Here is a 25841-nt window from a genome sequence, read left to right as displayed (position 1 = left end):
CACGCAAGTCAAGGAGGGATGGTGGGTAATAAGTTTTATATATGAATCTGCATTTTTAGGGGATTTGGAGAAAATTTTTAAAAAGTGCTGGGAACCAACACAAGAGAGACTTCTAAGGCCGATCTCTCTAAAGAGGATGGATAAAAAATATAATATCACAGGATGGAAAGGAACTTGCAACTTAAAAAGAGATCACAACTTTGGCTTTTATACAACATTCCACTAATAATTAGAGAGAAAACTGCAGCCTCCGGGAGAAAAAAAAAAGTTCAAATCATTTCCAAACCAGACACCGAGTTTCTGAAAACAGCTAGTAATGCACCTGGCTACACATGGTCCTTATCTTGTAGATAAACAAGACAGCTTCCTCAGAGAGACACAGTATTCAGTGTTCTCTTAGTAAATGCTTCATTTCAAAGCATTCATCTCCTATCTCCCAGCAGATTACAACAAAAGGACAACATTCTTTTGTTTTCCCTTATTATTTTTTGCAAGTTATTTTTTGCATGTTACAGTGATGGTCAGATTAAAATAGGCCCTTTAAAAAACAGTCAATATTGGAGTATTGAAGAGGATACACAGACTTCCAGTTCATAAGCCGTATGGATGTAATAACTCTCTCATATGCTCTGAAATAACACCCGGTTATACGAAGAAGAGACTATGATTCTAGATGGTCCATACTTACATCTGACCTTGAAAGACAGACAGACAGACAGACAGACACACACACACACACACACACACAAAAGCTAAAATAGTACAGTTAGTGAATCATTCCCAGTTTTCCAATTGAGGTACCAAGACCTACTCTTCTTGGGGGAAATGGAAGTCTCGTTTTAAAAATAATTTTGGCACATGGATGCCTTTGGATGGGTTTGTCTCTCTTCCTGTACATAACCAAGAAGCAGGAAACCAATAAAATACTCATTGTTTACTTACGCTCTATTTCAGGCCCTTACAAGTCGCGAGACCCCATTTGCCCTATTCTTAAATGTTCCTTCTGTTTAGAAAATTTTAGAATTGAAACAGTCACTTCATTAATTTTAATGTTATTTTTAATAAAACTGCATTATAGAAAACCTCCCAAGAGAAAGAAGAACAGTACCTATAACTGTATCCGAAGACCGCAATCTTTATTTTGATGTATGTCCGTCAGTCTTTTTTACTATGCATATTTATTACATAATTTTATTACAATGCAATATTGCATTTTCTTCGTGTAATTTTACCTCTGAAGCCACTATTCATTGTCCTTGCTTCGTCCCAGGGACTAACACAAAGATTCCCTACCTTGTCAAGTAAAGCTACCAGGAGAATTTACCAATTCTTCTCTCTCCAGGGAAAGATACCAGTTGGTTAGATATTAATCCCTCTGTATGCTGTTTGCATTTCTTTTAATTCCTTAAAAACAAACAGACGACATCACTGTCCAGAAGACCCACTTGCCTCTTCTTCCACAATGCGACAGTCCTTTCACCTTTGGGAAATCTGAAAAAAAAAATTATGTTCTCACTTTTCTATATCATCAATTGTCTGCTTGCTACGCTCACTTTCCTGCACTTGCTAAAAACTGCTTTGGAACTGGAATTATCACTCGCTTCAGCATTAGCCTAGAATCATGCCAGGGATGCAAGGGTTTCTAGTGAGGATGACGAATCAGGTGTCCATTTCCAGTCCACTCCAACTGGCCGTGGTTGGATGGAAACGTGCGTTGTGTTTGATCTTAGTAGGAAAGGGCCACGATTATCTGGCCATGTCTGCCTCAGAGGGTGGAGAGGAGGTTAGAGCTCCCAGGCCTGATGTGTGCCACCCCTCCAGAGAAAGATTTATTTAAAGCCTACTACATGCCATGTTCTCTGCCTCCACATATGATCTATTCCTCATACACCGCGAGGAAACATGCCGTTTTCCCTGGTGGGCAGTACAGGCGGGCAAAAGTGAGGGCTTCACCTGAACTCAGAATCCAGGGAAATAAAATTACGTCCGAGGGTGTGGCTGTGAAAGCAACACAACATGAAATGCAGGGAAGGAACTTTAAACTTTCCACTGAAGAAACTTGTCAGATGGGCTCCCAGGAGAGCAATATGGTTGTTTGCCAATAACCATATCTAATGATGAAGCATATTTTAAAGAAAGATTGCCAATCAGAAGAGGATTTGGTTAAGAATGGAAGCTTAGCTCAGTGGGTGTCACTGAGTCAAATATAGGCTGTACATTTCCAAGCAGGACCATTCAGTTAGTTATAGACAGCAAACGTTTATTGACTGTCTCCCGTGGGCTGTGCATTATCCGGGATGCTGGACATGCAAAGATAACTAAAATACAGTACTTGCCCTCAAGAAGCTCACAGTTGATCGGAGGTAACAGACATACAAACAGGTAATTAAGACAAGTGCGCAGCAATAGAGATTTGCTTGTGTATGTGAAAGTCGGGAGGAAAAGCTTGCAGCCCATCGGGGGAGAAATGGTGAGGTTTCCTGGAGGAGCGGATAGTCGAGATGAGTCTTAAGGCAGCTTGTCAAACTACCCATGTAAAGCGCTCGTTTTTTTCCCTCCTTTTAATTTCCAATTTGCTAGGTAAATACAATAAAAAATGGATGACTAGACCAGTAAAATTAAAAAGTACAAGCCCAATTTTGTTATGAGAGTACACCAATATAGAATTACTCCAGCATATGACTATAAAAGTTTCTAAATGCTTGCTTTTAACTTCCAGCCTTACCTCATTTCACCAGTTAGAAAACCCAACAAAACAGTTCAGAGTCTGGCACAGATCCCTAGACCACACTTTGAGTGGCCTCGTGTCGAAGGATAAGTAAGCATCAGCCACCAGCTGGGGAAGGGCCTGGGCGGTGGGGAGCACAGCCTAAGCAAGGTCAGGGCCACAAGGCTTCCTGAGCGCAGGGTGGGCTGGGAGGTTATGTGGAAGCACTGGGCAAATTCTCTGGGCCACTCAAGTGACTCAAGTGACTCTTCTTACCCCTGGCCCGTGTGGGCTCTGCTTGCGAACTCCTTCCAGCTCTGTGCCTTTGGCCTTGTTCTTTCTCTCCTTCGAGCTGTGCATTCTTCTCATCTCCTTCCAAACCTGGAACGACGACTTCTCTAGGACCAGGAGACAAAGAGAAAGAGGGGGAAGGCGACATCAGGGGAACCGATCCGTTTTCCTTCTTCTTGGTTCTGGTCTGAGAACACTTCAAATTCTTACTCAACATCCCCAAGCTTACAAAGCACATAGGATTTTACGTAGAAATGGAACTGATGAATTTGAATCTGTTAAATTCAAATTCAAGAGTTAAAGGAGCGGGGGGTCAGTCTCACATTTTAATTTTCTGAACCTAAGACCTGGAAAGGGAATGGAATGTTTTTTAAAAGGTAAATGAAATAAAAAAAAAAAGAAGGTAACTTTGTAAAGTGTAATTTTTTCATTGCCCCAGCATCACTCAGGCTCATTATGAAATTTTGTCATAGCCTCAATTAGAGTAATTTCTAACTCAGAACTTTAGAATTGGCTTCGGTGAAGCTTCTGGGTGTGGTTTGGATGAACTGGCTTTCCTAGTTTCAGAAGGCTGTTATTTGAATGATAAACTGAATACGACTGGCATTAAGCTCAGTTATAAACAGAGCGAATGCTGCTTGTGTTGAACTATCCAGGGACTCAAAGCAACAAATAGAAGGGCTGAAGCAATCATGAGGGGAAATCTACAGATTCAACTCTGTTTTTAAAATGAAAACTTTCTATTATATTAAAAAACATCAAAGCCAAAATAAAACAGAAAAGCAACAGGAAAAATATTTATAACTACATTGACAAAGGACTAATATATATGTTACATATATAAATAAACATAATATCTATGTTATAAAAATCACTTATATACATTAACGAGGAAAACACCAAGAATACAATAGATAAATGAGTAGAGGGTATGAGAACCCAGAACTGACATTAGATAAAAATGGAAATTGTAAGGTAAAAACATTTTTAAATGTTAAGAAAATTAGATTCGAAAAAAATTCTAATCTGTAATGATCATGCCGACCAGCACACTGTCACTCTGCTCTGAGCAGTGTAAACATTTGAGGGAGTTGAAAGCCACTGGCCAGTTCCAGACCCTGTAATTCATGCCTGTGTGACCATCTACGGCAAATAGGTCACTTATCTATAGGAAACCGTTTTCCAAAAGGAAAGATATACACTCTATGTACATGGTACCCTTGTAGCGTTGATTAAAAAACCAACATGCCCAATAACAAGACATTGAGCTGTTAAATTATGGCATATTGACAGGATGAAATGTAAGTATAACCCCCTAAAAATAATTATGAAGATCATAATTCACCAGCTTACAACTCTCATTGGAGAAAATAATTTATGGCTTAAAACATCACAGAATAAGGCAATATAAATTATTGTTGTGCTATGATTAAATTATATTAAGGGGGTGTGCCTAAGAATAATACCTGGAAGTGAAAATAGAAGGCTGAAGTAAGCAGCTGTTGCACTGTGCCGAGATGCTGTTTCACTTTCCTTCCCCGCCACACACACCTGCTTTCTTTCACATGTGAAATAATATGTTGGTGTGACTTCTCGAAAGCAGGCTTCCATTTGTCCTGATTTCTACACTTATTTCTTTTATAACTGAATATGTTTTTACAGGTCAAGTTAAATTGTCTTTAGGAACAAGGCTAATTATAAATTGGTAAATGAAAAAATAAATACAATGTTGAATAAAAGAAGAGAAGTTTGCCTTATGAATTGGCTGTAATTGAATGTCCACTCCCCACCCCTCACGCACGGGAACATCATCCTCTGAGTGCGCCGCACTAAGGTAAAGACTTCGTACCGACCTCAGAAAACATAAAGCCTACTAGAAGGAAGGATAGACAGTTAACCAGGTACGTTACAGAAAAAATGTGGTTAAAGGCACGGACGTGTTCTCATCACTGTGTTTATTCATGTATGTCGATAAACTAGTCCTAGGAACACAACTGTGTGAATCCCTGTAAAGTAGAGCCATGAACTTGCGAGATGGAGAAGTTCAAAAGAAGAGAGGATATTTAAGTAGGTTTTGTTTACTTAAAAAAAATAATAAATTTTTATTCTAACATTTATATAGTTTAGTATGTCTAGTAGTTTGGGGCGCCTGGGTGGCACAATTGGTTGAGCTTCCGACTCTTGGCTTCGGCTCAGATAGTGATCTCAGAGTTGTAAGATCGAGACCCCTATCGGGCTCTGTGCTCAGCACTGATTCTGCTTAAGTCTCTCTCCCCTTTGCCCCTTCTCACCACATGCTCTCTCTTTCTCTAAATAAATGAGTGATAAATCTTAAAAAAATATGTCTAGTAGGGCACCTGGGTGGCTCAGTCGGTTAAGCATCTGCCTTCAGCTCAGGTCATGATCTCAGGGTCCTGGGATCGAGTCCCGCATTGGGCTCCTGCTCCACGGAGAACCTGCTTCTCCCTCTGTCTCCCTCTCTCTCTCTGTCTCTCATGAATAAATAAATAAAATCTCTAAACAAATATATGTCTAGTAGTTTTACAAAGTTTTTCATGAAATCAGACAAGCCCTGAGTCCCACTCCTAAGAGACAATGATTTCTAGCACTCTTCAGTTTTAGTTCTGCTACCAATATATTTCTAAATAATATGTTTATGATAATAGTTCTCAATTTTTTCCAAGGTAGATGTTGTGTGCTGACTTATGTCTATGGAAATGTGGATTTGGCCTTACTATCACGAGGCCTCTACCGCCCACCCCCCATCTCATTGGCTGGATGCGAGTTTTGTTGCTGTCTGTCATAGTAGAGACTTTGTTCAGAGGTGTCTGGGCTGTGGTAGACGGTTCCCCGTATGCAGCTGCCTGGAGCAATCTGTGCGGAAGGGCTAGGCTGTGGCTGGACGCTTCCCTACGGGGGGTCAGGCACGAATCTTGTTATTTTCTGGGCAGCACACAAATGTCAATATTTTTATGATGTCTCTTTTGGGTTGGCCAATTTCCCTAAAGAGGAGTCCTACAGTCTCTTGCTTGCGATGCCCAAATCTGGTTGCCAGCTTTCACAAAGCCAAGTTGGGCAAGCAGCTGGGAGTCTCCCCTTCTAGCTTGGATATCTCATCTTCCAGGGTGTAGACTTCTCCTTAACCCTATTTTCAGAATGGCGCCCCTGCCATTAGCTGCACTTGGTCTCTCTAACCCCGGAGTTCCTCAGGCTTAGCCTCTCTAGGATTAAACCTCAGGGCTTCTGGGTGGAGAGGGTATTTATCTGGCTGCGTGGGGAGGGTAAGTAGATCCAGGGTCAGCAACTTCTTGTACATTCAATGAATACTGTTTTAGCCTCTCCCACCCCGCCTTCCATGGCATCCAGTCTCCTGTTTCCTGAGTCCTCTGGGTTCTGCAATGAAATCCACTTTGTTGCTTGGCTCCCCTTCCCTGCAGGCACTCACCCGTTTCTAGTCTGCTCAGTTAGGCACCGTACATCTACTTTGCGCGTTCCAAAGTTTTGTTGAAATACTTTATCACTTGTCAGCTTCTCTACTCTTTGTCATAAAAAAATCCTTTTTTAAAAAAGATTTATTTATTTATTTTAGCGGGGAAAGGAGGAGGGAAAGAAGGAGAGGGAGTGAGAGAATCTCAAGCAGGCTCCCCACTGAGCACAGAGCCCGACATGGGGCTCGATCTCACAACCCCGAGATCATGACCTGAGCTGAAATCAAGAGTCAGACACTTAACCGACTGAGCCACGCAGGTGCCCCATATTAAAAAGTCCTTTTTATATTCTTTTAGTAAGTTTTCATGAGGGAACAGGAAGATTGCATCTTCAATTGGTCCCTTTTAACTCAGAGCCATAACTTATACTTTCAAGGACGATTTAAAGGTGAAGACATGGGAGGATAAAAAGGCATTTTTAGGTCAAGGAAAGCAAGGCCACGAGCATGGATTCTGAAGGGGTATGGCATCATGTTTGGGAAATGGGGATCACCGTTGGCTGCAGTGTAGGGGGTACTGGGTGGGGAGCCTGAGGCAGGTAGACAAGGCCCCCGTGGTAGACTGGTTGCAACAATGGCCCAAATTATTTTTCTCCCTCGATGCACAGTCCTTGCAATGTGACTTTGCAGCTTCTTCCATTAAGGGAGAAAGTCTAGGCCCCAACCCCGGAATCCGGGTCGGCCTTATGGTGCCTTTGGTCAATAGAATGTGGTAGAAGTGATGACGTACAGTCCACCCTGGGCTACAAGGGGCCTTGCATCTTCCACTCACTATCTTGGAACCTGCCCAGGAGCCGTGAGAACAAATTCAGTTAGCCTGTGGGAGGATGAGAGTCATGTGACCCAACTCACTTCACCCCAGCCAGTCCCCAAAGGAGCCACCCAACTGACTTCTAGCTGACCACATGGACAAGGGAGCCCAGCTGAGACCAGAAAAAGCACCCAACTGAGACATGTCTAAGGATCCAGCAACTTAGTTGTTTAGAATTCTGAGCTAAATATGGTTGTTTTCAGTGATGATGTTTTGGGGGTGGTTTGTGACTCAACTAGAGCTAACCGATATGCCCAAGTAGAAATTTGAAAAGGCATCGTGAGGCCAAGGAGAAACTACTGGTTAGAATTACAAGATCAGATTCTAGTTCTTTGCTACTAACTGCTTCTATGTCCTTGGGCCAGTCACTTAACCTCAGCCCTGCCATCTAATTAAAGACACTGGAAGGTAGACCATGTTAAGTGGTTGTCAAACTTCTCTGCAAAGTAAGCCACCCAAGAGCTTGTTAAAAATAACCATTCAGTCCCCAATCTTATAAGATGGAAAAAAACTATAATTTTCTTTAGCTCCCTGGTGCCTCGGATGAAGCCAGGCCAGCAGGCGTCTCACACACTACTGTATGGTGAGATCGTGGGGGTGTCCTCCAGGCTGAAAATCCAACAAGCTTCCCTCCCTTCAGTGGGTTTGGAAATGTCTTCCTTCACCTTCCCCCTTCCCATAAGCCTTAGATGCTTATCCATCAGGGTGCCTAGGTTCCTTCCTCCCACAGGTCTCTCTTCGCCCGGCCACCCTCCAGCCCACTCCACTCCCACAGGCTCAGGTGGCTGTTTACAGCTCCCTGTCTCACCCCCTCAGCGGCCACACAGTTCAGAGCTCTCCAAGGACTCTTCATTCTTCAAGAAAACGGTCATTCCACCTGGGCTGTCTTTATCCCTCAGTCTTAAAGGGGAACCCATTCAGCATTCTCAGGCCCTTCACATCACTGCTTTCACGGTCCTTTGGATTCTCTGGTAGACAACGGCAGATGTCCGTGTTCTTTGGCTGGTTTCCAGTGTCCGGTGACCGTGGCCCACACCATGTCACATCTTGTTCTATCAGCTGTTGTCTTAGGCTCTGCGAATCTGTGTTTTAAAAAGACCTCAGTCTCCTGCCCCTTGATATCACTCATTTCCCATCTGGAATTCTCTTCCCGCAGGCCCACGTCTCCCAAACTAGGGTGTCTCCCGGGTAACCGTTTTACCCTGGATACCAGTGGTTCTAGCTCTCAAATCGAATAACAAGCCTTGGTCTAAGACTGCCTGTCATTTATTCTCAAATCACATTTCACCATGTTTGGTCAGGGAAGGGGAAAGGAGAAGGAAGACTTTCCATAAACTGCGTCCATATTGCATACTCCTCCTCCTATCCCAGACAAAATAAATAAATAAATAAATGATCTCAGGGCCTCAGACAAAAGCTGTAAGGCAGATGGCAAAACCGAAGTGGGTCCGAGACTTAGGACAGAGGGTGGGGTTTGCAAGAGGAGGCCTCCTGGGAGCTCGGGGAGAAGAGACACCCTTTGTCATCTTGGGTGACCCTACAGTCTGACCGCATCTGGTCCTAAATGCTCCCTTCTTTCTGGATTCCCCTTTGCACCGGGAGTCAGCTCCTCCAGGGACAGTGATTAGCAAAGCCGAACAATTTGCAGACAGCTTCTACACCCCGTTCAGGATTTGAAACTAGTGGAGGTCAATACTGTTAATTTAACTCTTTTTATTGTGAAGCTAGGGTGATTTATTCGATAACACGCGTGTGGGATAATGCACTCGGGGGCTTAGAGCCACTCACCGTGTACTCAGCCAGCAGGGCTAAAATACATAACCTGTTAACTTAATTTCTTTGAAATACCATGTTCTAGCAGTAAACTTGGCTTTTTTTCATACTTGAAAATAAACAACTCCGTTTCTTCATTGTTTGGCCATGAGTTAAGGTTCCGTCTCACTCGCGGATCTTTGGATAGATCTTTGCGAGCAATTTGAAGATGAGCCAGCCTTGTTTCAGATCAGATGGTCCCTTTCATGGTCTCTTACGTTCGTCTTGGGATGGCCTCCAGATTCCGTGTCACTCATCCTATCACAAGCTCGGTGGCAGTAGGGCCCGTGGAGTCCCAGGGTTCACATGCGGCCCCACGGCGTGAGCGCTTCCCTATGTTGGGAGAACTGAGCTCTCCCTGGGGCTGGGCAGTGATTGGGCTGAGTGACCCAAGACAATTCTTTTCACCTCCCTGCCTCTCTGGTTCCTTATTCTGTATCAGGGCGCAGCACAAATGGTCCCTGGAGCTCTGTCAGCGCTGACATCGTGAACACATTTGTGATTACTGTTTCAGGCCTTCGGTAGCTGCAGAGATTATTCTGACTGAACGTCCAGAGCTCCTGACGGACTGATGCAGTTGGGGTCGGTATCGGGTTCGCTCGCCCTCCGATCAGTCCCGCGTACCATTTCTTACCTTCAGAGGGAAACATTGAGACCTTTTGTTTCGGATTCAAACGAATCTCAACACTGAATTGCATTCCTCGTTCATACTCCAAATGCCAGCGTGAGCTCTGGAGTTCATTTTTCTCATCTGATTCTCACCCTACGAGGACATCAGAGCAATGGTTGTTAGCGTTTTTGTTTGACAGAAAAGGAAAATCAGGATCCCTCCTACATTGTTGGTGGGAATGCAAGTTGGTACAGCCACTCTGGAAAACAGTGTGGAGGTCCCTTAAAAAGGTTAAAAATTGAACTACCCTATGACCCAGCCATTGCACTACTGGGTGTTTACCCCAAAGATACAGACGTAGTAAAGAGAAGGGCCATATGCACCCCAATGTTCATAGCTGCATTGTCCACAATAGCCAAATCATGGAAGGAGCCGAGATGCCCTTCAACAGATGACTGGATTAAGAAGCTGTGGTCCATATATACAATGGAATATTACTCAGCTATCAGAAAGAACGAATTCTCAACATTTGCTGCAACATGGACGGCACTGGAGGAGATAATGCTAAGTGAAATAAGTCAAGCAGAGAAAGACAATTATCATATGATTTCTCTCATCTATGGAACATAAGAACTAGGATGATCGGTAGGGGAAGAAAGGGATAAAGAAAAGGGGGGTAATCAGAAGGGGGAATGAAACATGAGAGACCGTGGACTATGAGAAACAAACTGAAGACTTCAGAGGGGGTGGGGTGGGGGAATGGGATAGACTGGTGATGGGTAGTAAGGAGGGCACGTATTGCATGGTGCACTGGGTGTTATACGCAACTAATGAAGCATCGAACTACATCGGAATCCGGGGATGTACTGTATGGTGATTAACATAATATAATAAAAAAAATCATTAAAAAAAAAAAGAAAAGGAAAATCAGCCCTTGCCGCTCTTAGTCACTCATCCAGAGTCACGTGACTAGTGACAGTGAAATTGTCTTCGAATTCGGGCTTTGCACTTTTCACCGGGACCCTTTACACTGTAAGGAAAATCCCTGCAAAATGAAGGGATGGTGGCCGCACACCTGTCTCAGACAAACGCAAGGGTCTCTCTGTGCCAGGCTGGGTGCTGGGAACACGGTGTGACCCCGGCATGAGGGGTTTGGGGGGCAAGGATGGCAGTAGGATGGGTCTGTGCCCAGTTAATCAGCTGCCTGAAGTTAGGACTTCGGGCTTTAGGACCATAAATGCATTCTTCACTGGATTTTCCCCTCCATCTTATTCTCTCCTTTATCCAATTCCAAAAGAAAATTAGCTGAATGGCACTGTATCTCTGAGTGTGTTCCCCAAGGCAGCATGGTCCAAAGGAAATAAAATGAGAGCCATATGTATGATTTCAAATTTTCTAGCAGTCGCATGTTTAAAAAGTAAAAAGAGGCAGGTAAAATCAATGATATGTTTTATTTAAGCCAGTATATCCAAAATGTTACCCTTTCAGCATGCAGTCAATACAAAGAGACATTTTACATTCTTTTCTGTGAAATAGGGAGTATCTTTTCACTTCTCCCAGCACGCCTCATTTTGGACCAGTTACTTTTCCAGTCCTCAGCTGGCGCCTTCGGCTAGCGGCCGCCATGTTGGACAGTGTGCTCCCCTGGGTCTGCCTCAGAGAGCAGACTGGTAAGGCAGCCCAGTGAGGCTCTCATCAGCTGTCCCCCTCTGTTGGGCACCCCACTCCAAGGAGTCCTAGGCAGGGGCCTCTCAGACTCCTGCTCTGATGATGCTGGGAACTCTTGTCCTCCCTCAGGTTCCAGCCCCCAGCAGGCCTCCTTTCCTTATGGTGAAACATGACCACTGTCTGAGCCTGGCCGGCAGGCGCCCCTCAAAGCAAGCCCCCATTTGCAGCCCTCATGAATTGCTCTTTCTTTTCCACGGCACACAGAAGCCATCTCCCTGCCTCCTCTTACCCCTGTGGCAGCACCACAATGCCCGGCGGAGGGAGCTACACAAGGCTCCCTTTGTCTCTTGCCTTGGACCTCTACTATGTACCTGCTTTCAATATGAGCCTTACCCTGAAAAGCCACATTTTTGTCTCTTTTCTTTCTTTCCCACTTTTACAGAACCAACTATCAAACCTTCACTTTCAACATTCAAGCTTGCAAAATAGGAGCAGGTTTCGGCTTTGGAAGGGGGTCTGAGAGCTCCCCAGCTCCCTGCCCAGGGTTTGGTTTTCTGAGAGGGAGCTAGCTAGGAGCTGGGCATCGGTTCTGAAGGCTCCAGAAATCCCTTTGTGATGCCTCGTGGTCATTTGGTGACCCTCTGTTATCCACTATTTCTTACTAAAATCTTTTCCTAACCTCAGGGCAGTAGTGTCCTTTAAATGGGTTTTGATAACACTGTGCTGTTAGGTAATTCAAAGAAAATCAGGAAGCCCGGGCGTAAGTGGAGGGACATAAATGAAATCCCTGAGGATGGGAGCTGCCGGGGTCTGTGCCCTGGAAAGTGGAGCCATCCCCCCCACCCCCATGCAGGGAGCCCACTCCCCAGATGATCTGGAGAATGTGGGCTCTCTGGTTATCAGTAACTTGTTTTCTTGTTTTAAATCCAGAAACGTTGCTTTTGCTGCACAGCAGGACAGCTGGAAAACGCATCAAAAGATTGTCTGACATTGTCCTAGTACACCTTACAAAACAACAACACGGGGCACAAGGCAGCCCTGTGGAGAACATGGACCCCGCTGGCCATTCGGAGGCTTATGACAGGGTCTCTGGACACAGGATACTTTTAATGTAGGCGACTGGAACTTTTACTTTTGCACAAGAGCCTTGGTGTTATTGAAACCAGTTTTCCTCTGAAGGAAATAATGTTTTTAGACTCCTTTCCCTCTCCCCCTCCCCATTTGATGGACTCCAGACTCAACCCTCTCAAGGACTTCGCCTCGGAGAAACTTCAGCTCCGTTCAGTGACCATGGATTGAGCGACTATGGCTTGCCACCCGGACGACTAAGTAGGAGAGAGGCAGAGAGGCCCAGGAGAGGCTCTACCCTTACAGCCCTCACCAGCACTGAAGGGGACATGTTTATTTCCACTCTGTAATCGTCACCGCCCTCAGAATCTCTAGATCAGGGGCTGGCAAACGATGGCCTGATGGGTAAGTTCGGCCATTTATCTGTTTGCTTTTTAATAAGATTGTGGTAAAATATACTGAATATAAAATCCACCATCATATCCACTGCTTCTTTCTTTTTCTTTCTTTCTTTCTTTCTTTCTTTCTTTCTTTCTTTCTTTCTTTCTTTTTCTTTCTTTCTTTCTTTCTCTTTCCTTCTTTCAAGGGAGGGAGAGAGAAAGAGAGAGAGGGAATCTTAAACAGGTTCCACACCCAGTGTGGAACCCAATGCAGGGCTCGATCTCACAACCCTGAGATCATGACCTGAGTCAAAATCAAGAGTTGGACGCTTAAACTGGAAAAAAATCCAAATGACCATCAGTTGGGGAATGGATATACAAACTGTGATGCATTCATAAGATGGAATACTATTCACTAATAAAAATGAACAAACCACTGATACATACAACTACATGGGTGAATGTCAGAAAAAAAACAAGTGAAATAAGCCAGACATGTTAGACTCTATTTGTATGGTTAAATTTATTTTAAATGTTTAGAAAAAGTAAAACTATAGCGACAGGAAGCAGATCAGTGGCTGCCTGGGGTAGGAGTTGGTAGCAAGGAGGGACTTCAAATAGGCACCAGAGAATTTTGGGGGGTGCTGCAAGCATTCTAGAACTGGATTATGGTGATAGTCGCACAAATTGTATAAATTTACTAAATGTCCTCGAACTATGTACTTAAAATAGGTGAATTTTATGTCATGTAAAGTACACCTCAATAAAGCTGTTTTGAAAAATTAAAAAAAAAAAGAGTTGGATGCTTAACCAACTAAGCCACCCAGGCGCCCCTGAAGAATTTTTTTTTTTTTAAGTAGGCTCCACACCCAGCAGGGAGCCCAGTGTGGGACTTGAACTCATGACCCTGAGATCAAAATCACGAGCCAGACGCCTAATCGACTGAACCACCCTGGTGCCCCCATCTTACCCATTTCTGACTGTACAGTTCAGCAATGTTAAGGACATTCTCAGTGTTGTGCAACCAGTCTCCAGAACTCCTTTTATCTTGTAGAACTGCCATTCTCTACCCACTGAACAACTCCCCGTTTCCCCTTCCCCTGGTTCCTGGCAACCACCGCGCTACTTTCTGTTTCTATGAATTTGACTGCTCTAGGTATTTGATGTAAGTGGAATCATACAGTATTTGTCTTTTTGTAACTAGCCTATTTCACTTAGCATCACGACCTCAAATGTTCATCCATGTTGTAGCATGCTCTGAATATGGGTGTACAAATATTCCTTTAAGACTCTGTGTTCTATTCTTTCGGATATATACCCAGAAGTGGGATTGCTGGATCCTATGTTAATTCTACGTGTAATTTTTTGAGGACCTGCCATACTGTTTTCCAACCGGCTTTACCTGTTTACAACCTCACTAACAGTGCTCAAGGCTTACAATTTCTCCACATTTTTGCCAAAAAATACAGCATGTTTTCTGTATTTTTGATGGGAGCCATCCTAATAAGAGTGAGGTGGTATCTTGTTGTGGTTTTGATTTTCATTTCCCTAATGATTAGTGATATTGAGCTTTCATGTGCTTATTGGCCATTTGTATATCATTTTTTCTTTTTTCTTTCTTTCTTTCTTTCTTTCTTTTTTTTTTTTTTTTTTAGCAGTGTCTATTCAAGTCCCTTGCCCGTTTTTTAATCAAGTTGTGCCAGTAGCCTGGTTTTGGAAATGAAGCTTTATTGGAACTAGCCCATTCATTTGCATTTTGTCTGTGGCTGTTTTCTGAGCTACCACCACAAAGACCATATGGCCCACAAAGTCTAAAATATTTACTATCTGGTTCTTTACAGAGCAAGTTTGCCAACCCCAGCTTTAGAGACTTGACAATTGACTATGTAAGTGTCCTTCATCTTGTTGAAAATGAATAGACGGTATACATAGCAGCTCACACATAATTCCACAAATGATAACTTTCACAAGCGTCAATATGTGGTGTCACGTAAATGTTAAAAGAAGAGGAAAATAAAACTCAGATTTTTGTTCCTAGCCAACTCTTAGTCTCACGGGCCTTGGCAGTGGCTTGAAGCTATTTTTTCTCTCGTCAGATACCCTTACCTTAAAACCTTCACTCACTTTTCAGAAATGACCTTGCCTCCCACTTCACAGGAGGAAGAATAATGTAGCAGAGGGATGAGATTCTTCTAGCTCATTCCCTCCCAAATTTAACTGCTTCCGTCCTTGGTTTCTGTCTCAGAGGGACTACTACCTCCACCTGGGCTCACACTCCCACCTCATTCTGCTTTCTCTGAAAGGTCCATCAGGCATCCTTTCTCCTTATATGTTTAGTCTTTCTATTTTCTAGCTCATCCCCCTGTGCTTTCAAACAATGCTTACTTCCCTGAATCTATCATCTATCATCTATCTATCTATCTATCTATCTATCTATCTATCTATCTATCTATCATCTATCTATCTAATCTATCTATCTATCACCTATCATCTATCATCTATCTATCTATCTATCATCTATCTATCTATCTATCATCTATCTATCATCTATGTATCTATCTATCTTTCTATCTTATCTATTTATCCATCTATCTGTCATCTATCTATCGTCTATCAATCATCTCTTCAACCTGTCTTTCCTTCCAGTGACCACTCTCTATTAGAACTTTTGTTTTTGGTAGCAGATGACAAAGCAACCTGAGTTTGAGCAAACAGAAGGGTTCACTGAAGGACTCTGGGGTGGCTCCAGGAACTGAAGGGAAAGACAAAAGAGCTGACCAACCACACTTCAGGAAGGACAGACTAGGGCGGCTCAGGTGCCTACAGGTCTAGAACTTAGGGACTCCCAAGGTTGTTCCGTAGGACTTCTTATCTCTCTATTGCTTATCTCTGCTTTTTGTCCGTGTGGCTTCAATCACTTAGACTGTATTTCTCCACCAAGTGGGAAACATGGCTCTGGGCATCTCTCAGGAGCATTTCTTTTCAGCGTTGCCACCAGAGAGAAACAATCAACTTTTCTTATTTCCTGTTTAATAATTCCCAGCGAGGGGCTCCAGTCAGCCTTTCTTGAGCCATGTGTCACCCGAGAGTAGGTACCATGATTGCAACATTCTCTGAACTGTGTGGATAGAGCAGATCTCCAAATGAAGGCAGGTTTGCTTAACCAGAGGAAAGGAAGGGCACTGGGCAGTGAAAATGGATTTTCACAATATACTTTATTTCCCTACTTCCTTTTTTATACCAAATTTCTTGAAGGCACTGTCATGCTTTCTGTATCTACTTAATCAACTGTCATTTATTTGGGCTTCTGTCCTTACCCTTCCATCACTGCATGTGCCTTAAGGTCACTGATCTCTTCATTCTTGTCCTTGACTTCTCTCTAGGACTTTCGACCTGATAGAACCCTCCTTCCTTCTCAAAACCCGCATCTGTTGTGACTTCAGTGGTCCCACCCTCACTTAGTTCTCCTACTTTCCTTTCGACATTTTACTCTTTTTGTTGGCCCTTGCCCACTGATTCTTCAAAATTTTTATTCTTCAGGACAGTTCTTTGCCTTGATTTATACCATGCACTTCATTTGGGCATTGTGCTGGCCTCCTGAGGCTCTGCTCACCACATACCAGGAACTTCAAAATCTCTATCTTCTGTTCCTTTTTCCATCCTGACCTCCTGATTGGCATTTACAAGTTCTTCCTCTAGATGTCCCTTTGGCATTTCAGATGTGTACAGAAACAGATGCACCATTTTTTTTTTTTTCCTCCCTGGCCTTCCCTCTAGAGACTTGCCTCTCCTTCTGAAGATCCATTTTAGTTAATGGAACCACTATCTCCCAATCTGCTAAGCCAGGATCCTGGGTTCTTCACTTTGCCCTCTTCGTTTCCCATATAGGCAAGAGAAGTCCACTTCATACCTATCACTTGGATCCATGTTCTCTCAATGCCCACATTCTCTGGCTTGGTTCTGAAAGTCATCATTGCTTGCTAGGCCTATTGCAAGAGTTTGCAAATTGGCCTCCCTGTTTTTAAACTTTTCCTACTCCCTATGGGGTTATCTTTTATTGTGTTTGTGTGTGTATGTGTAAATAAAAAATACATAATTCAATTATATAGCTAATAGATATTTAATTATAATACATATAACACATATAATATAACATAGATTTAATTATAATATATAATTTATATTATATACTTATAACTATAACATAACTATTTCCAGAATACAACTTGATCCTGCTACTCCTTTGCTTAAAGCTTGCACCTTTTCCTTGCTTTCTGAAGCCCTGCACAATGGGCTCAACTAAAATTCATCCTTCCTTGCAGCCCTTGATTCAAACCCTTCAAACTGAACCCCATTTTCTTCATGCCTTTAAATATATTTAATGTTTATTTATATTAAATTTATATGTGTGCATAGTTTTTATAGTGAAAAAGTCCTGCTTTGTAAGATTTATTGTGAAAAACAATAACCTCGGCCTGTGCTTCTTCCCAGACACAGAGCAGCCATTTTCAGCTCTTTTAACTCTTTCTTTTGGGTTGCCTCCATATTTCTAAAAACATGATTGTCTGTTTTGATTTTTCAGATTTCATATTCTTACCTTTATTTCTGCTCTCTCCTGCCTCCCCAACTCACAACACACACTTTCCCTTCTGCATCCTCTCACTATAGTTATATCATACACTTGATAGATACATATTCAGACTTTATATTAACATAACTACGTCTATATTTCTCACAGCTGAGCCATGTTATATATTGTGACTACATTTACTTTTTGAACAACTTTCTATTTTCCCTGGAGTTAGTAATTGCCATGATTTTTGAATTGTTTACTTTTCTATATACCAATCAATGAGTCAGTCCTAAGCTCATGGTCAGAAGTTAAAATATTTTCTCAATATATTCACACATGCCAGTAATCCATGTTTTATTTATATTTTTGAACTTAATCTTCCTGAACCCCTCTGTCTCCTCATCTGATTTTTCAATTTGAGGGGAGTAGAAATGAAGTTAGGGGAAAGCACTGAGAAACAAAATATGTACATCACTCTGGCATTTGGAGGGAAGAGAAAACACTTTTCCCCAAATGTAATCCCCATTTACTTTAGTTTTTAAAGATCATCAGTTTATTTTCTATGTCACAGTATTGCATGTCCCCTTGGGCTGTTTGTGTTGAGGTTTGCTCTGACTGGTTCATGTTCACTTACATGCAGGCTTCTCCTTCAATATACGATGGAATGATAACAATGCTAGTGATGATGACAGTGGTTCTACAGAAGGTGGTGACCAAACATCTCCAAATGATCTCTGTTTCATCTTGCAAACAAAGGAGAGCAGTCACAGAACAAGAGCAATCAGCAGTGGTGGTTTCTTCCCTATGGAGCTGCAGATGATGCTCTGAGGAGCCACATAGCTCCTCGCTGGGACACAGATGCACATATAAAAAGTGCCTGTCAGAACAACCTACATTTCTCCGGTGTTTACAACTTGACAGGTGCTGTGCCTGCATTTTCTCGCTTAATCCACACAGCATCTCTATGAGTTTGGATGGTTGGGACTCCCATTTGATGGACAAGGAGATGCTGCCCAAAGTCAAGCAACTAGTATTTGTGGGACTTGGGAGTTGAGCCCAAGAAGCCTGATACCAGAGCCCCACTCCACCCTCTGTGCCTTACTGCTCTAGGTCTTAGAAGTGATGTATGGGGGGTGGTACCAACAATGGAGTAACAAATGACTGAAGTGAGTACCAAAGGTGTGTGGAAGAACAGTGTGCCAACTATATTGTGAGCCTTGGACCATTGGGATCTTTTTATGTTCATCTCATTGTCTTCAGGATTGCTTTGGGTATATTTGCTGGATTACATTGAGTAGAACATATCGTGTCAACAAATATGCCAGCATATGTTCTCTCTATGGAGCTAGCTTTTTGCTTGGTCTCACCTTTAAACTTTGCCATTCCCTTACCTCCTATGTCTTTCGCACCTGTGTGCTTGGTTAACACTGTTCCATTGCCATGAAATCCCTTTCTCCCCATCTCCACCTAGCAAACACCTATTCACCCTTAGGCTAGGTTGGATATCACTTCCTCAAGGGACACTTTCCATGACTTTTGTAGAGAATTCCTTCTCCATGTTCTACAAGGATGTGATTCATCTTGCCTCCAGCACAGCATGTCTTCATGCTCTCTATACCAGCATTTAACACAGTGCGTGGCTTTCTGATGGCATTTAGTAAAAGCTTATTGGATTAATAAACAAATGTCAAACAGGTAAATATTCTGATGTAAAGTCTCTCTCAAATTCCCCAGAACCACTTTTTCTGGATAAGAAAAATTTCCAGAACTATTCCCTCCATGGTTTGCTTTCTCCTATCTTCATTTTTTTGTTATTTATTAAAAATATTGTATAATGGAAAATGGCTGACCCTCAATTTCTAACTGACTATTTTTATTATACCCAACTGACTGCAAATATTCCACTCCACGACTTTGTTATTTTTCAATGTTCAACATACATATTACTCATAAAAATGTGACTTCCTGCTTTATTTCCAGTGTAACACATGAGGGTTCCATAAAATTTACTGGAGAAAATGAAATGTAGTGCAGACAGGAGATTTTATCTATTCGTGTGACTCCCCACTGTCGACTCATATCATGTAATTCCACTTAGCACTTCTGGGCCCATTTCCTTCAAAGTACTTTCCAAGCATTACCTAAGTGATGTTGTAGAGGTGAGCGGATGGGACGCCAGGAACTCAAGCCATAAATGCACAACTGTTAAACACGGTTCTGAGGAAATTAGATTTTGGACTTGGAAAGAAATATGGTCCTGACACTAATACCCTGTCTCCATTCAAATGACCAAACCTCCACCTCCCCTCTGACATGTCCCGTATGAGGACAAGGGGGATATTATTTTAAATGGAAGGGCGACTGAGCAGTGGTGTTCCAAAGATATGAAAAGCTATAATCGCCCGAGAGCAGCCACATTAAAAAACGTGGTTTTTTTTTTTTTCAAGATTGTCGAAAAAAGAGCTGCCATCACTTCATAATCAAGACATCATATACCACACCTGGAAAAGCCAGCAACAGTTCTGGAACAACCATGATTTTAATGTAAGACTCACAATTGCTATTTTGTGAGTACCTACTAAGTGCCAGGCGTTTTGCATACCGCATCATTAATCCTTTTCCTAAAACTTAAAACAAGGTTACAATTCTGCAAACTTGAAGAGTTTTGCCTGTCCAGTCTCTTGTATCCCTTTTCACTTCAATCTAGGAGGATTCTTTTACGTCAAAAGGACAGCTTTTAGAAAATGCCACCAAGTAGAGAAAAAGACCTGGGGCTAAATATTGTGCTCACAGAATGAAGTTTTCCAGGGTTAGTTTTTCAAACTCATGGAGATCTCTGGAAGGTTCAGATTAATACAGTTATGACCAGCGGGGAGTGAGACTACAGAGTATTGAGAGAGGGGTAGCTTTCAGTTATTCGTTTATAGACTTCTGTATCACTTGAATTTTTTAATAAGCATGTAGTGATTTAGGAATTTCAAAATATTATAATGGGAAAATGTTTACACATTTTTTGTTTGTTTGTTTTATAATCCAGGTCCTGTTTTCATATGTTGCTTTCTCCGCCCAGTCCAGTGTCATCGTAAATCTGAGGAGTAATTATTTGGTTCTGCCTGCTGGCAGGAACGTGCTCTGTCCAGTTCATCCCTGGGTCCGTAGCATCTAGCAGCTGCCCAGTGCCTAGTGAGAGCTTTGTCATTATGGGTTGAATGAATGAGTTCTGTAAAGGAATCCTAAATTTTCTGTTTTCCTTTCAATGACCATATCATCAGTTAAAAAATTCTAGTTGTCTCGAGACCAACATGGTGCTTTGGTGCATGTGTTTGCATTAGCGTTTAAGATGGTACTTGCAACAAATGATCTAGGCTACTGAGAAAAGGAAATTAGGCAACGGGCTATGTAAATGATGTGTGTGTGCTGAGCTAAGGTCAACAACACGGTATCAGGCTGTGGAGTAATTGCACAGACATCACGAGACCCTTCCTAGTATTGCCAGGCCATGCTCCAAGCACCTGCCCATCGCTGTCAGGACCACGTGAGGTAGGCCACTGGTAGACCAGTGATTTCATGTCACATTAATGTTGTTAATTTGATTTTCATGGGGTTTGCATTTTAGTTTTAACTTTTAGCTTCATAGTGTTATAAAAGCCATGAGCAATATTTATTCTTGCTTGTGCCTATATTTAAGTAATGTTATAAGAAAAATAATTTAAGTCCAACACTGAGGGTCTGTCAATTTTTTTTAAAGGAATTACATTGAAGAAATAGAAGTTCGAATTGTTATTGAAACTATTAAACCAGACAAAACCAAGGACAGAGTCCTATAACATATACCTTCAACTATTAATCCACAGTTTGGGTATATTTGGTCCATCAGGCAAAAATACACATAATAACTACTACCCACGCTGGGCAGTGACCTTATCCACAGGATATAATCACAGACTTCATCTACTGTTTATCAAAATCAAAACACACAATGTCTTGGGCCGCCTCCTCACCTATCTGTCTAGTTAGTAATCCTGTTAGTTGGTCATGGAATGGATATTTACCAAGAGCCCGCTGGGAACCAGACCCTTTTCTGGCAGCTCAGGCTCTCAGCCACTGGGACTGACAATTGGCACAGCCATTCCAGACCCCTCCTCAGACCTCCACCTGGTGGGGCTGTACGGTTTATACTGTTTACTCAACTGCATGCAGTTTTTGTCATTATCCATCAATTATCACAACTAGGAAACCACAAGCAAGGCGTATGCAATTTCTGCCTGTTTTGAGACTTGAATTCTACTACGCTACGTTCCCACTGTGTTCTTTGGACCTCACTCCCGAGGTCCAGTGGAATGCCAAACATTACTCTGCTCACCAGGCTTTTTCTCCCTGCTCAGCTTCTTTCTCACTCGGCCCAGGGGCCTGGTGATTTTGCTTGAATTTACCTATGGAATTAATATGACTTCTATTACCTCCCTGTCAGTTCTGAGTAGCCCTGACCCCAGCATAAGATATCTGATGTATGTAGGTAAGTGAAAATGTATTGTAAAAATGAGATCAAGTTGAAAGAGTAGGAAATAAAATTGTGCATAAATGCTGATTACAGCCGTGTGAAATATATGCATATATTCTAAAAAGATTTGAGAAGAAAATTAGGTTATTGTATATTATTATTAATAAATTATATTGAGTTCAGTGTTTATTATATTTTTTCCATTGTGAACTTGAGAATAAATAAAATTAACAAATAAAAGTCACTGGATTTTGGGGCGCCTGGGTGGCTCAATTAAGCGTCTAACTCATGATTTCATCTCAGGTCATGATCTCAGGGTTGTGAGATTGAGCCCCAAGTTGGCTGCTGGGCATGGATCCTGCTTAAGATTCTCTCTCCCTCTGCCCCTCCCCTCCCTGTAAAAAACCAAAACCAAAACAGTAACTGGATTTAGTCAACATGGCGTTTTTTGTGAACCTATGATGGCTCCAAGTTGTCACAACTTTTTCTAAGTCCTCACAAGAAGATGAACGTTATCAGCCTCAAACTTACAACGGAGTCACCCCTAAAGTTACTGTTCTCCTCCCTTAAAAAAAATGGTGGGGGAGGGCATATGCTTTGCCCAGCGTTCTAGAACCTCTACGATTCTCCATGACTTCTCCAAAAGACAAAAAAAAAAAAAAAAAGGCTGATGATGATTCTGAATTTCATATTCTCTACCTTTTTCAGTGCCCTTGAAATATTTGTTAGGGCTGGGATAATTCTTTGGGCCTTGCCTTCTTCTTCATAATATTTGTCCTACCTTCTTTGAGAATCAGTATTTGCATCTAGAAAAGAAAAAGAAGGTTAGACAAGATTATCACTAATTTACTTTCCAGTTCTAAAATATTACATTAGGAGTAACTATGTATTATACACAAATGTGAAAAGGTCTATCAGATGTAAATAAAGTATAAAATAATTGAAGTTGGAAATATATATATATATATAAATTAAACAAGGAGTGGTATAATAGAGTGGTTATTTCGTGTTATTTTTAGATTTTATTTATTTATTTGAGAGAGCGAGAGGGAGAGGGAGAGCGAGAGAGAGAGAATGCAAGAGCAGGGGAAAGGGGTAAAGGGAGATGGAGAAGCAGACCCCACTGAGAAGGGAGCCTGATGTGGGACTCAATCCCAGGACTAATTGAACCACCCAGGCACCCAGAACTTTGATTTCTGAAACAATGAACACTTGAAAATATATTTTAAAAAGTTAGAAATAGTGAGTGTTAATTTTATCTGCAGAATTTATTTCCAATGTTCCTGTGTTCCACTAAGGGACTATATATTAGCCAGTCACATAAGAACAGATCCTGTATGATTCCACTTAAGTCCTCGCCTCATTGACAGAAAGTAGAAGGGGGTGGGGCAAGGGATATGGGGAGTTACTATTTAACGGGTACAGAGTTTTAGTTTTGCAACATGAAAGGCTATTGTGGATGGATGGTGGTGATGGTTGCATAAAAATGAGAATGTGCTTAATGTCACTGATCTACCTGTAACTTAAAAATGATTAATTTTGTGTTATATGTATTTTACCACAAATAAGAAACAATGTACTTATTATTCAAATGCAGAGAAGTCTGTTTCACTCCTATATATTGATAAAATTCTTAAAAATTTAAATTCCTAGAAAGAAAATTAATGAGAACTTATGGAATCTAAGTGAAGGAAAGCTTAAAATTTTACACAAAATATAAAATTGGTTTGAATAATTGGAGAGACGTGTGTAGTTCTAAGTAGGAAAATACAAGTGTAAAACAGCTGACTATATCAAAAATCTATAAATTTGGGGTGCCTGGGTGGCTCAGTCGGTTAAGCGTCTGCCTTCGGCTCAGGGCGTGATCCCGGCATTGTGGGATCGAGCCCCACATCAGGCTCCTCTGCTATGAGCCTGTTTCTTCCTCTCCCACTCCCCCTGCTTGTGTTCCCTCTCTTGCCGGCTGTCTCTATCTCTGTCGAATAAATAAATAAAATCTTTAAAAAAAAACTAAAGTAATTTTAGAAGGTTAGTATGATTGCAATAGACAGATGAACGGAACAAAATAAAATTCAATAGTAGAGCCAAATGCATGCATATATTTCTAATAAAAATATAGTCCAAACTGTTGGAAGGAATGGATATATTTATTATATTAATATTAATATTATTCCATGAGAATGGGCATTGACTAGTCCTTTGGAAAAAAAATACTACTTTGGGGTGCCTGGGTGGCACAGCAGTTGAGCGTCTGCCTTCGGCTCAGGGTGTGATCCCAGCGTTATGGGATCGAGCCCCACATCAGGTTCCTCCGCTGGGAGCCTGCTTCTTCCTCTCCCACTCCCCTTGCTTGTGTTCCCTCTCTCACTGGCTCTCTCTCTCTCTGTCAAATAAATAAATAAATAAAATTAAAAAATCTTAAAAAAAAGAGTTTAAAAAAATACTACTTTGCTTCTCATGCAAAATAAGTTCCTGAGAGCCCAACAATTTAAACAAGTTAGTAAGGGGGCCCCTGGGTGGCTCAGTCGGTTAAGCGTCTGCCTTTGGCTCAGGTCATGATCTCAGGGTCCTGGGATCCAGCCCTGTGTTGGGCTCTCTGTTCAGTGGGGAGTCTGATTCTCCCTCTACCCCTCCCCAGTGCTTGTGCATGCTCTCTCTCTCTTTCAAACAAGTTAGTAAGAATAAAGTACTGAAAGAAAATTGGGGAAACAATTTTTTGTAAGAATGGAGTGAAAGGACTTTAGAATAAGAATAGTAACTTCAGTATTGTCAGGCTGTTGATGTACTCATCTTTTTGTTGATTTATTTATTTAGTTTTGTTTGTCTATTCATTTATTCCATTATTTAATTAATATTTACTGGGCAACATGGTATCATGATACCAGCATTGAGCTCTTATTACTACAAGTCTAGTCGATTAGAGACATTGCAATTACGGCCGTAGGAATCTACCGCTTAAAATGTTCCTTTACTGAATGAGTTCTAGAAATTTATCCCACATCAGGAATCAGATACATGTGCACAGAAGTAGTTAAAAGGATATTTAGTGTAGCACATGTGGAGGACAGCAAAATGGCAAAAATTTCCACATGCTTATATGAGCATCACCTGTAATGTGACATTGCGGATTCTCCCACCAAGCCAGGGAGGTTACTTCGACATCCCTTGAATCTGGGTTGGATGTGTGACTTGGAATAGCCAGCAAGATTTTAGTGAATGTATCAGAAGCAGAGGCTTGAAAAGCAATTGCACTTTGGGGCTTGCCGTCCGAGACCCTGAGGCCACTGTGTGGAGAAGCTGAGGCTAGCCCACTGGAGGAAGTGAGACCTTGTGGAGAGAGGCCCTGCCCTTTCAGCTGTACCAGCTGTCCCAGTTTTCTCAAAGAATTGTGAGCTTAAGAAAAAGGCTTTTTGGGGCACCTGGGTGCTCAGCTGGTTAAGCATCTGACTCTTGATTTAGGCTCAGGTCATGGTCTTGAGGTCATGAAGTCAAGCTCTTCGTCGGGCTCCACACTGGGCATGGAGCCTGCTTAAGATTCTCTCTCTCCCTCCGCCTCCTCCCTGCTGCAATCTCTCTTTCTCGGCCCCCGCCCCACCCCCTCTTAAAGAAAAGAAAAAGAATAAGGATTGTCGTTTTAAGCTATCAAGTTTTGGGGTGGCTTGTTGTAAACAAGTGGAAACCAATTAATAAGGCATTCTTTGTAATTGCTAAAAAACAATGCTCGCATGTCCAACAGGAGACTGGTTGAATGAAATCTCATTCATTCATACAATGAAATATGAGACTGCCATTAAGAATGATGCAGTTGTATATTAACTGACATGGGAAGCTATTCTTGATGTGGTGTTAAGTGAAAAAAGAAAATTATAAAACAGCATGTGGAATGTGATCATTTTTTGTGTAAAAAAACCCCAACGAACCATAAACAAGCTA

The 25841-nt window shown here is 42.0% G+C and overlaps 2 long non-coding RNA genes across 2 annotated transcripts; one reads left to right on the top strand and one right to left on the bottom strand.

The window, feature by feature from the left end:
* Positions 1 to 1385: 1385 nt before the first annotated feature.
* On the bottom strand, positions 1386 to 8290 carry LOC117802919. Its single transcript, XR_004626427.1, has 3 exons — positions 8105 to 8290; positions 2984 to 3105; positions 1386 to 1491 (listed from the first exon to the last, which is right to left on the bottom strand). It is a non-coding gene; the product is annotated as an uncharacterized LOC117802919 (long non-coding RNA).
* A 4032-nt stretch (positions 8291 to 12322) lies between these two features.
* Positions 12323 to 19177, top strand: LOC117802918. Its single transcript, XR_004626426.1, has 3 exons — positions 12323 to 12859; positions 14676 to 14720; positions 18048 to 19177. It is a non-coding gene; the product is annotated as an uncharacterized LOC117802918 (long non-coding RNA).
* The last annotated feature ends 6664 nt before the right edge of the window (positions 19178 to 25841 follow it).

This window comes from Ailuropoda melanoleuca, chromosome 7, assembly GCF_002007445.2.
Source record: "Ailuropoda melanoleuca isolate Jingjing chromosome 7, ASM200744v2, whole genome shotgun sequence".
Classification (NCBI taxonomy): Eukaryota; Metazoa; Chordata; class Mammalia; order Carnivora; family Ursidae; genus Ailuropoda; species Ailuropoda melanoleuca.
Note: the sequence above shows the minus strand (reverse complement) of the source record. Positions and strands in the feature narration are given on the sequence as shown.